The sequence below is a fragment of the Schistocerca gregaria genome, chromosome 1, assembly GCF_023897955.1.
Source record: "Schistocerca gregaria isolate iqSchGreg1 chromosome 1, iqSchGreg1.2, whole genome shotgun sequence".
In the NCBI taxonomy this organism is placed as follows: domain Eukaryota; kingdom Metazoa; phylum Arthropoda; class Insecta; order Orthoptera; family Acrididae; genus Schistocerca; species Schistocerca gregaria.
In genome coordinates, this window is record NC_064920.1 from 350,500,161 (window position 1) to 350,516,733 (window position 16,573).

At 44.8% G+C, this 16,573-nt stretch overlaps 1 protein-coding gene across 2 annotated transcripts in view; it reads right to left on the reverse strand.

Moving 5' to 3' along the window:
• Positions 1-16,171, reverse strand: part of LOC126345263 (peroxisomal acyl-coenzyme A oxidase 3) — a 193,869-nt gene extending 177,698 nt beyond the window's left edge. Inside the window, exon 1 of one of the 2 annotated variants that reach the window (XM_050002087.1) lies at positions 16,019-16,171. The gene's annotated coding sequence lies outside the window, so the exon portion shown is untranslated. Of the gene's footprint in view, positions 1-15,840; positions 15,975-16,018 lie in introns of those variants that run through there. The other variant, XM_050002089.1, reaches the window with a different exon arrangement.
• Between the last annotated feature and the right edge of the window lie 402 nt (positions 16,172-16,573).

Consider the following 16,573-nt stretch of genomic DNA (forward strand, 5'->3'; position numbering starts at 1 on the left):
TCAATGTATGCAACAAACTAAAGTCATTCGCCATCAGTCGTGCTGTGTTATACACTACAGTATTAGGTGACCCCTCACAAAGAAGTAATTACCAGTGGTCCAGTGTTCGCTAGTGAGATAAACTGGCAGCAGCTGTCATTTGTGTACGTTATATACAAGCAAGCACATGTAATGCGACATTTTAATGCAGTGCAAGTTGCAAATGCAGTCTGTTTCAACCAAGAAGGACGGATTCTCCGTCGCGTTGCTGCATATGCCAATATCTCTACAGCTGTCTCCCATATGTTTTGGACACGCTACAGGGAGGCAGGCCAGTGCACAAAGCGAGTTCGTCAATGTCGCTGACGTTTTACAGCCCCACGTGAAGATCTATATCTGACCATCTCAGCGTTGCAGCATCGTACCGCGAGAGCACTGCAAGACTATCTCAGAAGGGCCACTGGAGCCGCTGTGTTCGATCAGACTCGGAGAAACAGGCCACGAGAAATCACCTAACAACCCAGACGTACTGTTCGAGTGTCTCGCTTGACACGACAGCTTCTCGCAGCTCGCCTACAGTTCTACCGTTCCCATGTCAACCGGTAGCTTTGTCACTGGAGAAATGCGTCATTCACAGACGAGTCCAGATTTGCTCTGACATGTGTTCATGCGGGTTAGCGGTACCTACCGAATATGTCCAGGAAGTCGACATATTCGGCAGAGGTTCTGTGTTGGTATAGGTAGGCATCAGTTTTGACAGCCGTTCGAATCTGGTCGTTGTCCATGGTCGCCTAACAACCAGGCATTACACCGAACAGATCTTGTTGGACCATGTGGTGCCTGCTGCATGCGGTCGTGGCCCTTAATTCGTTCCCAACCATGAAAATTCCAGGGTCGATGCTGCGGGAGGCACCAGGGATGTCTTATGAAGACTGGACATTAAAGTAATGGAAGAGCCAGTAGTGAGTCCCGGCCTAAACCCCATCCATCACGTGTGAGACATGCTTGACAGACGTCTTTGTGGTGATCCTGTTCCACCACAGACCCCCAAAGAACTCTCCATGGCTCTCATTGAAAAATGGGAATGGATACCACAGAGTGATGTCCGGAACATGCCACTTAGGTGTCAGATGATGATAAACGCTCTCGGAGAGCACACGTGTTATTGCAGCTCTCGAAGTCCAATGAAAAGCACCCAAGAATACGGGACGAATGACTGTTTCCGCCGGCCGGAGTGGCCGAGCGGTTCTAAGTGCTAAAGTCTGGAACCGCGCGACCTCTACGGTCGCAAGTTCGAATCCTGCCTCAGGCATGAATGTGTGTGTTGTCCATAGGTTAGTTAGGTTTAAGTAGTTCTTAGTTCTAGGGGACTGATGACCTGAGAAGTTAAGTCGCATAGTGCTCAGAGCCATTTTTTGACTGTTTCCACCTTGTTTTTGACACCTGTTGGTGACTTCAGTTCTTGTTAGGTAAAAGAACGAGGATGTAATAATGTTTTGTTGTGTAGCTCATCTCTGAAAGATGAAGGTATAATTTGGTAGAATATCCAATATCCTGTAGCTCAATGGAGTATGACTGACGCCCAGGGTCTTGTTCCCCTAATTCTTTTGAGCTGTGTATGTACCTCAACCCAATGATCGTCCTTCTTAAGCAAACCACAGATTTTTGCAATTCTTTCCAGATTTTTCAGCAGTTTACGATCAACAAGAACATCAACTGCGAGGAGTCATGGAGGTTATTAAGAGTCAGTAAGTGTACGATCTGTAAGCGATGTGGTATTTCCTTAGCTTGTGTCTCACGCCGCCAGGTGGCTTGCATAGTTCTGATGTAGATATAAATGTCATGGATGATGTCGCAGAAAACTCTGTAATCACGCGAGGACTGATTTGTTCCTCAAAATCCTGCTTCTTACAAATTTACTGCGATCTTTAAATATAAAACAATGTGTGTGGCTAAAGCTGCCACCTGACGAGTTTCATAGACAGAGTTCCACTCTACCAAAAGTACAGTTCGGTAGCTTTGGTACATTACATAAATGACATAGTAAATGGTAGGGTTACCCGTGGTATTGATAGAATTGATGGGGAAAGAAACATAAATGAATGTGTAAGAGAAAAAATGGGAACCTACGACTTCCGCTTGTTTTTTGTGTTTTTGTTTGTTTTGCGCATAATTAGAACCTACGTCACTCAGTGTTAGTCCATTGTATATTTTATAGCCTTAAAGAATATAAATCGCCTTTTACAAGTAATAAAATTTAGTTCATTGCATAACTTCTGCGCTTTTATGTACCCAAAGCAATTACTTTTGATGCAAGAACAGTTTACATGCACAAAAATAAAAAAATATGTACATAATTATTGTTGTTATGTTTTGTTGTGTAGCTCATCTCTGAAAGATACGTACGTTGGATAAGCACTGCAGCAGCAAGTCGTATAACCCTAGCTTACTTATTTGTTAGATAGTTTAATTTCTTTATGTGTTTTTGGGTACTTGCATTGTTTAATTCATATTTCGGGCGTATTATAGTATTTGACAGTTGTAGCATCGCGCTTTAGTGTTTACTTGGTAGATTCTTACTTAAATTGAGTGTGAGTTTCATATAGGAGGTGCTATTTCGAGTTTTAGTTACTGTAATCGTAAATTCAGCAGTTTGTAGTGCAGTCGTTACCATTTGTACAGTTTAGTTGATACATTCTTTGCGTGTTTCGCTAGCTTTCTCTAAGCACGGACTCGAGTTTCAGTAACTGTTGTTCAACCTCGATTAGAATGGACAGGGACTGGGATTGCTGTGTTCAGATGAGGGCTGACTTGGCATCCCTTCGCTCACAGCTGCAAGAGGCGCTGACTTCGGTCGCGCACCTTGAGGCTGTTGCCAATGGGCACCACTGTGGGGAGACGGACTTGGGTATTACGGGGATGTCAACCTCGTCCCGTCTGTCCCCAGATCGGTCTGCCGCTGTGATTGCCCCGGTTGCTGCCCCTAGTGGGGCTGAGACCTCGCCTGTAGTTGATTGGGAGGTCGTTCCAAGGCGTGGCAGGCAGCGAAAGGCGTCCCCAGAGGCTGATCAGAAAGCCTCCCCGGTGCGTCTGACAAACCGGTTTCAGGCACTGTCTCTGACTAAGCCAGATGCAGCTGCCTGCCCTGTTTCAGAGGATCATTCTCAGCCTTCAAGGTCTGGGCAATCGCAGAGGGTGGGCTTTTTGGTAGTTGGGAGCTCCAATGTTAGGCGCGTAATGGGGCCCCTTAGGGATATGGCGGCTAAGGAGGGGAAGAAATCCAGTGTGCACTCCGTGTGCATTCCGGGAGGAGTCATTCCTGATGTGGAAAGGGTCCTTCCGGATGCCATGAAGAGCACAGGGTGCAGCCAGCTGCAGGTGGTGGCACATGTCGGCACTAATAACGTGTGTCGCTTTGGATCTGAGGAAATTCTCTCTCTGGATTCCAGCGGCTATCTGATTTGGTGAAGGCTGCCGGTCTTGCTTACGAGATGAAGGCAGAGCTCACCATCTGCAGCATCGTCGACAGAACCGACTGCGGATCTTTGGTGCAGAGCCTGGTGGAGGGTCTGAATCAGAGGCTCAGACGGTTTTGCGACCGTGTTGGCTGTAGATTCCTTGACTTGCGCCATAGGGTGGTGGGGTTTCGGGTTCCGCTGAATAGGTCAGGAGTTCACTACAGTCAGCTGGCGGCTACACGGGTAGCGGAGGCTGTGTGGTGTGGACTGGGCGGTTTTTTTAGGTTAGAAGGCCTCGGGAAAGTACGGGGTGGGCTGCAATGTCAAACGGTGCATGGCAAATACAGGACGTGCTTGGATCAAGGAACAGTCGGAACTATAGTTGTACATTGTTGTAGTTGTGCTGGAAAAGTCCCTGAGCTTCAAGCGCTAATAGAAAGCACAGAAGCTGATATCGTTATAGGTACAGAAAGCTGGCTAAAGCCTGAAATAAGTTCTGCAGAAAATTTTACGAAGTCTCCGACGGTGTTCAGGAAAGATAGATAGGCAGAATTGGTAGTGGAGTGTTTGTGTCTGTCAGTAGTTGTTTATCTTGTCGTGAAGTCGAAGTAGATACCCCGTGCGAATTGGTATATTGGAGGTTATACGTAACAGCCGAATTAAGTTAATAATAGGATCCTTCTACCGACCCCCAGACTCCGATGATACAGTTGCGGAACAGTTCAGAGAAAGTTTGAGTCTCGTAACAAATAAATACCCCCACTCATACGGTTATAGTTGGTGGGGACTTCAACCTAACCTCGGTATGTTGGCAAAAATACTTGTTCAAAACCGGTGGTAGGCAGAAAACATCTTCCGAGATTGTCCTAAATGCTTTCTCCGAAAATTATTTCGAGCAGTTAGTCCACGAACCCACGCGAATTGTAAATCGTTGCGAAAACACACTTGACCTCTTAGCCACAAACAATCCAGAGCTGATAGAGAGTATCATGACTGATACAGGGATTAGTGATACCAAGGTCGTTGTAGCTAGGTTCAATACAGTTTCTTCAAAATCCATCAGAAACAAACGCAAAATAATTTTATTTGAAAAAGCGGATAAAGTGTCACTAGAAGCCTTCCTAAAAGACAATTTCCATTCCTTCCGAACTGACTATGGAAATGTAGACGAGATGTGGCTCAAATTCAAAGATATAGTAGCAGCAGCAATTGAGAGATTCATACCTCATAAATTGGTAAGAGATGGAACGGATCCCCCGTGGTACACAAAAAAGGTCCGAACGCTGTTGCAGAGGCAACGGAAAAAGCATGCGAAGTTCAGAAGAACGCGAAATCCCGAAGATGGGCTAAAATTTACAGACGCTCGAAATTTGGCACGGACTTCGATGCGAGATGCCTTTAATATGTTCCACAACGATACATTGTCTCGAAATTTGGTAGAAAATCCGAAGAAATTCTGGTCGTATGTAAAGTACACAAGCGACAAGACGCAGTCAATACCTTCGCTGCGCAGTGCCGATGGTACTGTTACCGACGACTGTGTCGCTAAGGCGGAGTCATTGAACGCAGTTTTCCAAATTTCCTTCACCAGGGAAGACGAATGGAATATTCCAGAATTTGAAACACTAACATCTGCTAGCATGTATTTCTTAGAAGTAGATACCTTAGGGGTTGCGAAGCAACTCAAATCGCTTGATACGGGCAAGTCTTCAGGTCCAGATTGTATACCGATTAGGTTCCTTTGAGATTACGTTGATACTATAGCTCCCTACTTGGCACTCATATACAACCGCTCGCTCACCGATAGATCTGTACCTACAGATTGGAAAATTGCGCAGGTCGCACCAGTGTTTAAGAAGGGTAGTCGGAGTAATCCATTTAACTACAGACCTATATCATTGACGTCGGTTTGCAGTAGGGTTTTGGAGCATATACTGCATTCAAACATTATGAATCACCTCGAAGGGAACGATCTATTGACACGTAATCAGCATGGTTTCAGAAAACATCGCTCTTGTGCAACGCAGCTAGCTCTTTATTCGCACGAAGTAATGGCCGCTATCGACAGGGGATCTCAAGTTGATTCCGTATTTCTAGATTTCCGGAAAGCTTTTGACACCGTTCCTCACAAGCGACTTCTAATCAAGCTGCGTACCTATGGGGTATCGTCTCAGTTGTGTGACTGGATTCGTGATTTCCTGTCAGGAAGGTCGCAGTTCGTAGTAGTAGACGGCAAATCATCGAGTAAAACTGAAGTGATATCAGGTGTTCCCTAGGGAAGCGTCCTGGGACCTCTGCTGAAAAAAAAGCAACACTGGTTAGGGTGGGCAGGCAGCAGCAGCGGCTGGTTCGGAGATGCAGGTGCGTGCGATCGCCACAGCCAGGGAAGGCACCTGCCGCCAGCTTACGGCGGCGCCAGCGCGGCGGAAGCGTGGAATTTCAGCTGCGAGGCTGCCGTGGGACCGCTCGCTGCCTGGCTGGCGCTGACTCGGCTGCGCTGATCGCACCTGTGTCTGCTGCTGACGGCCGCCTCCATTGTTAACCAGACCCCGAGCCTCCCAGCTTGCGCTGACTTTGCTAGCTGCGCAGCAGCACCTACTGTAGCGAAACGGGGTAGGTAGTAGGTGGGAAGGGGAGGTGGGGGGGGGGGGTGGAGGCCAAACCGTGCCACCGTACTGCTAAGTTTCAATAATGTCAATAAGGATGAATTAAATAAGACAATAAAAGACTTACATAAATGAAGCAGGGTGAGAATAAGTTGGAACTATCAGTTTAAAAAGTCACAGATGCAAAATACTAAAGCGAATTCCTTACAGACGAATGGAAAAACTGGTACAAGCCATCCTCGGGGAAGATCAGTTTGGATTCCGTAGAAATGGTGGAACACGTGAGGCAATACTGACCTTACGACTTATCTTAGAAGAAAGATTAAGAAAAGGCAAACCTACGTTTCTAGCATTTGTAGACATAGCTTTTGACAATGTTGACTGGAATACTCTCAAATTCTGAAGGCGGCAGGGGTAAAAAACAGGGAGCGAAAGGCTATTTACAATTTGTACAGAAAGCAGATGGCAGCTGATCTTCCCCGAGGTCGGCTCTTACCAGTTTTTCCATTCGTCTGTAAGTAATTCGCGTTAGTATTTTGCAGCTGTGACTTATTAAACTGATAGTTCCAACTTATTCTCACCCTGCTTCATTTATGTAAGTCTATTCAACCTGTATATTGAGCAAGCAGTAAAGGAAACAAGCCGGCCGCGATGGTCTCGCGGTTCTAGGCGCGCAGTCCGGAACCGTGCGACTGCTACGGTCGCAGGTTCGAATCCTGCCTCGGGCATGGATGTGTGTGATGTCCTTAGGTTAGTTAGGTTTAAGTAGTTCTAAGTTCTAGGGTACTAATGACCACAGCAGTTGAGTCCCATAGTGCTCAGAGCTATTTGAACCATTTGAAAGGAAACAAAAGAAAAATTCGGAGTAGGAATTCAAATCCACGGAGAAGAAATAAAAACTTTGAGGTTTGCCGATGACACTGTAATTCTGTCAGAGACAGCAAAGGACTTGGAAGAGCAGTTGAATGGAATGGACAGTGTCCTGAAAGTAGGATATAAGATGAACATCAACAAAAGCAAAACGAGGATAATGGAATGTAGTTGAATTAAGTCGGGTGATGCTGAGGGAATTAGATTAGGAAATGAGACACTTAAAGTAGTAAAGGAGTTTTGCTATTTGGGGAGCAAAATAACTGATGATGGTCGAAGTAGAGAGGATATAAAATGTAGACTGGCAATGGCAAGGAAAGCGTTTCTGAAGAAGAGAAATTTGTTAACATCGAGTATAGATTTAAGTGTCAGGAAGTCATTTCTGAAAGTATTTGTATGGAGTGTAGCCATGTATGGAAGTGAAACATGCACGATAAATAGTTTGGACAAGAAGAGAATAGAAGCTTTCGAAATGTGGTGCTACAGAAGAATGCTGAAGATTAGATGGGTAGATCACATAACTAATGAGGAAGTATTGAACAGGATTGGGGAGAAGAGAAGTTTGTGGCACAACTTGACCAGAAGAAGTGATCGGTTGGTAGGACATGTTCTGAGGCATCAAGGGATCACCAATTTGGTATTGGAGGGCAGCGTGGAGGGTAAAAATCGTAGAGGGAGACCAAGAGATGAATACACTAAGCAGATTCAGAAGGATGTAGGTTGCAGTACGAACTGAGAGATGAAGAAGCTTGCACAGGATAGAGTAGCATGGAGAGCTGCATCAAACCAGTCTCAGGATTGAAGACCACAACAACAGTAGTGTCTTCGCTGGAAATTGTCTACGGTATTGTGAAACAGCCTGGGTGCCAACTCAGTTTCTACTCCGCGCCTATACAACATTGAAATGTACCTAAGCGAGCTCCGAAGACTACAAAAGTGAAAAGCTGTATAAACAAAAAATAAAGATTAATGTCACCATACGATGGCATAACAGTTCCTACACAGCAACCTTGTACACTTACAGCGGTATTTCTGAGAAAAATACGTTTTAATAAATACACTGAAGGAAAAAATCGCAACATAAAAAAATAATTAATGCAGAGTGATAAAATTTTCGGATTGCATTTGTCTAGATAACACCCAAGATCACAGGTTAATGTAAGGGTGGACAAGCCACGGCAGACGTGAAATGCTGGTATGTTAATAACCGCCAGAAAGCTGAATGCAAGCTGGTCTCCTTGATTGTGCCGACAGCACATTTGATTATTTTTCAACTATTTCATTAATAGTGAGCATTTACAATTTCTGTGTCTACTGTACTGAAATGCAGAAGATAATGTTCAAGTTACGCAGGAAACAAAACATTTATTACAATATCCGAGTATTCTATTGCACATCTGCTTCAGGTGGCCCGTCGATAGCAACTATCCCCTAACATCATGTACATTCAAAAATGAGATTTTCACTCACTGATATCAAACTTCCTGGCAGATTAAAACTGTGTGCCGGACCGAGACTCGAACTCGGTATGAGGTCCTGAGTTCGAGTCTCGGTCCGGCACACAGTTTTAATCTGCCAGGAAGTACCATTTACATTGCTCTATTTCTTGTAACACTCCTGTAAATTAATTTTTTCTCATTTTTCTATAACTTCTTTTAAGTTTTCCCTCCTTCGCTTTTCTTTTTCGCTGTTGAAATCATAATCGGTAGATATTAACATTAACATCATATGGAAACAAAACCTATCAAATCGTACTTTTCAGATGAAACAACTAAGCTGCATTGCACGAAATGTAAATTCTCCAGCTTTATCGTATTTCACACTGTATGCATTCTCACAACTTTAACTGTGATTTAGATTACTTTACGCTACAATAAATAAAAGGTACTTTCACAGCTGCATGATCTGAGACATAAATCGAGGTCGTGGCATGTCGGAAAGAAGGGCATCTCGATATCCCAGCATATGTACTGCGGGCGATTTATACACTTTTTTTTTCAACAAGCAAAGCGTTTATATGTAACGCTTGCTGTCTCAATACGTTCCACTTGGTACTGCAGAAGCGCCACCGATACCGCCGATATAGCTGTGCTGGTTACAAGTCTCGCGCCACATGCTCCTCTCTGCTCAGGGAGCGACGAAAAGTGAACAGATTTTACGTACGTACTCTGCGACTCACATAAATTAATTTTGGTTGACACAATTAATTTTGGAGTTATAACACAAAATGTGTGACACTGCAAACGTTTCACTTTTCACCGAATCCTGCCTCGGGTATGGATGTGTGTGATGTCCTTAGGTTAGTTAGGTTTAAGTAGTTCTAAGTTGTAGGGGACTGATGACCTCAGATGTTGTCCCATAGTGCTTAGAGCCATTTGAACCATTTGAACTTTTCACCGACTGGTGCCCAACATTTGGTTCTGGCCTTAATGGCAAAATGGTTCAAATGGCTCTGAGCACCATGGGAAATCTGAGGTCATCAGTCCCCTAGAACTTAGAACTACTTAACCAAACTAACCTAAGGACAACACACACATCCATGCCCGAGGCAGGATTCGAACCTGCGACCGTAGCGGTATCGGGGTTCCAGACTGAAGCGCCTAGAACCGCTCGGCGACCTTAATGACATATTAACTTAAAAAGATGTAGGAGTAAGTGGAGTATGTATGTAAGTAAAACGTCACAGACGAGGACATTGTGTAAAAGGTTGACTGTGCCTGAAAATGCGGGTAGGGGGAGGGGAGACATTGCTTGAAATTTTCGCACGGGCGGCAAATTTCCTGGAGCTGACCATGTCTTACAGCCGTCACATGCAGAAATGAACGAGTTAGCCAGTTTAAAACATTAAAAACTGTAAACCCGTGGACTACTGGAGTACATCGACATTGCATCCTTTGCTATGGGATCTCAAAATGACCTCACGGTATTTCTTACGTTACCAAATAACGCCTTCATACAACAAACATATGATCAAAAGTTACGAGTGTGCTACGAGTATACAGGTGAGTTATCGTTTCCGCTTTGTGCACAATGTTTACACGAACGATCCAATCACATTCTCCAGGTGCTACTAGTTTTCCTGTTACGTGTATTTGACGATAGACACCAAAGCAGAACTGTGGACCACTGGCCAGATTCTGCGCCAGTGCTTCGCCCCTGGAAGAACTTATCACCATGTTTGTCATCACTGCATAAGAGACTAACGCTAGACATCTGGTGTGGAGGAAGAATGTATGTACTGTAGATGAACCAAACCATTACGACCACTGCCCACCGCGACAACGTCAAGCGATAGCGCTGCGGCCACATGGCATGGTAAGAAAAGTATGTACGTGGCGCACCGACGAATGTGGCTGTGGTTTTTAGGTGGGTTCCCACACTCCAATATGTGAATACCGGGATAGTTCTCATGTTCCGACTCAGTTACGTGCAACGCAAACACTTAGAACACTTTCTCGTACTTCCACACAGAACGTATCCGATACGTAGGCAGATTGGGGCACACTACTTCTGTCCTGGGAGAGGGGCCGCGGGAGAGGAAGGAGGGGGCGTTGAATAGGAGACTGCAGCACGGACGAATGACGCACTGTTCTATCGACGATACAGGCCGATATGAGAAATTCACTGAGATAAGCGACTTTGACAAAGATGAGATAGTGAGATTTTTCCGGCGTAAATACTATGAAGGCTTGGGATTGCAGCCGGATTACGTCGACTTATTGTTACGATATTTCCACTGATAACCATTCAGCCATCTACAGGTAACATAGCTGAATGGTTGTCAGCAGGAATATCACGGGAAGAAGTCAACGTAATCCGGCTGCAAACGCGAAACTTCGCGGAAAGAGCAGATCGTTATGGCCGGCGCGTGGGATCGGCTATTCGGAAAGGGCGAAGCTGGTCGCCTGTTCTCGTGATGCTGCCGTTAGCGTCTACGCAAAGTGGTTGAAGGACGGTGAAAGCACATGTAGGCGACAAGAAGTTGGACTCCCACACCTCATCATAGAATGCAGACGCCAGAGGCTCACCCCCTATGTGAAGCAGGACAGGCGGCGATCTATGGCAGAGTTGACATCAGAGTGCCATGCTGGTGCAGGCGTAAGCGTCTCGAAGCTCATCCTCGAGGGAGCGGTGTTGCACGTGAGGCTCCGTAGCAGAGGACTCCTAATGTTCCTACACTGACCTAACGACATAGCCAGTTACGACCGCAGTGGGCACAGGGTCTTTGAGATTGGACCATGGATCATTGGAAACATCCGGTAGGACGAGTCGCGTATCTCTTCACAACAGGTTGGCTGTCGCGTCCGGATACGCCGTCATCCAAGCGAATCAGCTACGTGAAATACGCACCGTACTATGGACGCAGGCCGACTGAAACACTATTATGTGCTGGTTGCGACAAGTCACATCGGTCCTTTGATCCAGCGGGTCTTTGATTGATTACCAAATATGTCGCTGTATTGATGATGATGATGATGTTTGGTTTGTGGTGCGCTCAACTGCGCGGTTATCAGCGCCTGTACAAATTTCGAACCTTTGCTCAGCCCAATCTCGCCACTTTCACGATGATGATGAAATGATGAGGACAACACAAACACCCAGTGATCGCGAGGCAGATGAAAATCCCTGACCCCGCCGGGAATCGAACCCGGGACCCCGTATGTCGCTGTATTATGTTATGGTGACATTCACCGGGGTTAACGAGACATGTGGTGTGTACCACGTGAGTACTAGTGCTGAGAACGAGGTTCGCTATGTGTTCGGCGATGACATGTTTCAGATGGGTAACTGCCCATGTCACAAGGTCAGAAACGTGTTACAGTTGATTGATGGGTATGACAGGAGATCATGTGTATGTTTGCTCACCAAATTTGCCTCATCTGAACCCGATGGCACATATATGGGACGCTAATGGATACCAGCCCCGCGTCCTGAAACCACGGGCCCGTAATTTACGGGGCCTGGGCGACCTGTGCGTACACATCTCTGCCATACATCCGGTAATCTACCAAATACCCGCTGAACCCGTGCCATGCATAATCGCTGCTGTGCTGTGTTTCAAAAGTGTATTGGTTGATTGGTTGATTTGGGAAAGGTGACCAAATAGCGGGGTCATCGGATTAGGGAAGAATAGCGAAGGAAGACGGCCGTGCCCTTTCAAAGGAACCAATTTCGCATTTACCGGAAGCGATTTAGAGAATTCACAGGAAACCTAAATCAGGATGGCCGGACGCGGATTTGAACCGTCGTTCTCTCGAATGCGAATCCAGTGTACTAACCACTGCACTACCTCGCGCGATCCAAAAGTGGACCAACACCTATTAAGCAGTGGGCCGCTAGGTTTGGGCACATCATGCGAAACAATAAAATTAAAGCACCTATTACGACGCATTTTTAATTTTACGGTTTCCAGTACATTTTAGAAATGTATTTCGATTCTCAAGTGCCGTGGAATCAACATTTGTTTTAGCATAACTAAAATTTTTGTAGTGTTGGATTTCTTCCTAGTGCTCTCCAATTGCACCCAGCGTATGGAGAGCATACGCCAGAATAATGCGTTTAGAAGTCACGTTCATTCAGATGCAAATCCCACAGCACTTGAGACTCGGAATAACGGCTTCAAATGCTTCGTGCTTTGCACAGCAAAGTAAATGGTGTATTAATTTTGTTCTTTTAAATCTATATTTACACAGTTAAAATTCTGTCACGGACATCGTGTGTTATGGATAAAAATCAAGCAATGAAGAGCGAAATTTGAAAAATCCAAAAGCATTCGTGTTATGTAAACCGGTTGCCGCAATATAGACCGGGGGATACTCTTTCGAGTTACGAACTCAGAAAACTGAAGATGAAAATACATAGCTGCCCTCAAACTGAGTTTGACTGATGCTTGTACATGCCTAAGTTATACTGTGATATAAGTATGCTGAGTTCATGTGTCTTCCTATAGCGCACTGATGATAGCTGTGTTATTAGCAGAAAACTAGATCAGCAATAAAATTCACATGATATCAAGATCGAAACTGACCTCCTTTCTGTCCTGGATTACGTCACGGTCATGTGCACAGTTATTCTCATGAAATCAAAGTTTGCAGGAACATGAAATGAGACGGTTGTGTGTGCTCAATCGAGGGTAAATCGGGTAGCAGACTTCGGTTTAGTGGTAGAATAGCAGGGAAATGGAATCAGTCTACAAACGAGATTGTATACAAAATACTCTTGCAACCCATCCAAGAATGCTATTTTGTCTAAAACTGACATGTGCAAATTCTTTTTGGTGTGTGTGTGTGGGGGGGGGGGGGGGGGGGGGTGCTAAGCACAATATGGTGATGCACAAATTACATAAGTGCTGGACATATTTTGGAATATTCGAAAATACAGTCCTGCAACTTCGCAACAAAATCGCGCTCAATTTTTGACGGTAACAACACACCAAAAACACTTCACCACAGTGGAAGAATAAAAATCGAAAACGGACGATAATGTAAAGTGTATCTTGAAAATCATGTGAACAACCGTCTGATGATGAACTTGCCAGTTCTAAACTGGTAACGGCGCTATTTACCTAAATAAATAGCAGTGTTAATAGTGGCTGGTTGCTGTTTCCTTCTTTGTAAGAAATAACCTACACCATCCTAGAATATTGCACGTGTGCGTATCCCGTAGTAAATAACATTGAAAAGGGTATTGAACACATACAAAGAACGGCAGCATGAATGGTCACAAATGGTTCAAATGGCTCTGAGTTCTACGGGGCTTAACATCTGAGGTCTTCAGTCCCCTAGAACGTAAAACTACTTACACCTAACTAACCTAAGGACATCACATACATCCATGCCCGAGGAAGGACTCGAACCTGCGACCGTAGCGGTCGTGCGCTATCGGACTGAAGCGCGTAGAACCGCTCGGCCACACCGCCGGCGAATGGTCACAGGCTTGTTTGATCCGTGGGAGTGTGTCACAGAGATGCTGAAGAAATGAACTGTGAGACTCTTTAACCAACTTTAAATGGTAAACAACCCCCTGCGTGTTGCGATCACAGACAGCGTGTAGACGAGATTAAGCTATTTACCATCCGCTCTGATGCTTTCAAGCAAACATTTTTCTCGTGTTCCATACAGGTATGGACCGGAAGAAAGCTCTAATAATTGGAACAGTTTGAACAACATGATTTTTCATTATGTGGTTTTGCAGGACCACTTGTATGGGCCCTGTAATGACAGCTTGTCATGTTTTGTTGTGAATGATCCTTCTTCAGCGTTCTGAGGCCACTGCACTCACACCTATGAAGTGTACTTCGTGTAATTTCGGTTTTACAAACGCTTTTTCATTTCACAAAATGCGGTGTACACGATGTAGTTGTATAAAATCAAGTTGTTCAATAAACAACACGCACTGATGATAGCACAGAGGTACCGAGACATATTTTGGTAACAAGAATAAACAGTGTTTTACATAGAAGGAGGAACCTATCTCCAACAGTTTAACCTGTAAACATGGGAAAAAAATGCAAGAGCTGCAAATCCAAAAGATTAATACTACTCTTAACTGTTGTTGTGTGCGCGGGTCCAATACGATCAATCACTGTGTATATTAATCCAACTGAAAGAGAGTTCACATAACAACGAAGGAGGGGAATACTGTTGAAAATGTTTGAAAAGTTTGTTTATTTATTTTGATATCGAATCTCATAATGTTAAACGAAATCGTTGCCTTTCAGAAGCTGATATTTCGCGATATTAGCGGGAAGAACGCAGAAAAATGCGACGAGAATGTTAACAGTATTCGTTTGCTGAACGATGCCCATGTGTTGCCCGCCAGAAGGAAGCAATACTGCCATCAAACATTATCCTCTATTGAATGATAACGTGGAAGTAAAGAGAAGTTCAGAATTTTCTTCAAAAATTATTGAAATATGAACGCGCGATCTAATTGATATGCTATACGTAACGCAGGTGTGGCCCACCGGTTGCATAACAGTCACGCCGAAAACGGCGTTTCCGGTAGCGTCACGCGCTGTCTCCAACGATAATTGCGAGAAGTTTTCCCGGAGTTTTCCCACGATGTATTCCAAACGCGATAAGCAGATCAACAGAACAATAGGAGTAACGACAGAAATTAACCAAAGGTGACCAGATACTGCAAAATTTTTACTAGTAGCTTCTAATCCTCGTCGCATGCGAATAGGCGGACGGTAACGTGTCGAATGAATAATTTAAACCCATATACTGGCCAAATGGATACTACATTTTCCACTAACGCTTGTCTGCAACTTTCTTGACATATTTCAGCAGCGATGAAGACAATGGAATCATATTCGGCAAGTACGGTGTTCAAATGCCCGTTCGGGCATCCAGAATGTTTTTTTTCCGTTGTCCACCTTAGTCACTTATGGCTAACATCATAAAGTATCCTTCAACATGACAACTGTTAATTCCTTTCCACATCCCTCTACAACAGAGCTGAGTCATTCAACTATTAACTTCCTTGAAATATTTTCACTACAATACTACCGGCGAAACTTAACAAATACAGACGCGTAATTAATAGTAATGCTGTTGTCGTCCCTGACCCAACCTGTAAGATCACCGCCTATAGCGACTTATTTTGTGTAATGACGAAATATCATTCGCAACATTTAAGGCTTGATACGACATTGTATTGAGACTGAGCCTAAATGAGCAGATTGTCATGCAAAAAGTCTAGGTAACAACAGCAGGTTCTGATTTTCAGTGCACAAAACTGTGTACAAGTAGACGTCGACCATCATATATACTACAGTTGCACATATTGAATAACCATGCGCAATAATTGTGGCTCTTCGTAATGTCAAAACATAGAAAATAAAACAGATGAAATTGCTAACTAGAGAGATTTATAGAATGCTCCTTTCTGTGCAAAATACAACATGCAGTAACAAAACAAACCTATTGTATGTACGACGTCTTGCGCTACGGAGCGTTAAGCAGTGAACTCATCTTTCCTATCGCAAGCGCACACCATATAAAAAGAAGACACATTGGCTCGAATACATGTCAAAGCAACTGCGGGAGTGGGAAGTGTCTCAGGCGAAATCCCTGCAGACGTGTGCTTGAAGGTACTTACCTCGGTGCAAGTTGATGCGGCTGGGGAACGCAGCGGGGCTGTAACAGGAGCTCTCCAGCACACACGCACACGCAGCCGTGCTCTGTACTGTTGCCGCCTCCACGTGCCTCACACGGAGTGCCGCTATTCGCGCCAAAACAGCCGACTTAAAATGTTCAGCCTGGCCGCTCGCCGCGCCCTGCCGCTCCGAAGATAGCCGAAGCTGCGATCGGCTGTTTCCGCCGGCACAAAACTGACATTCGCCTCGCGTACGTCAGCGGAGCGGTCAGTCCGGCGGAAGCAGGGGTGTGCCTCGCTCTTAGAGCGTTCATTCTCTTGCTATACATTGACCCGGACACTCGCTATAGCCACTGAAAAACGACGCATATTTCAATGTCATTACCTAAAAGCACATTATATTACAACGCGGTCATCAGAAATCTAATCCATATGGATTGGAAAGCAGAACGTCTCTTTCTACATACACACTCAATAAATCACCACGTAATTCGTGCCAGATATGTTCGACGGTCCAATACAGGGTGTCCCAAAAAGAATGACCCGATTTTAACTTGT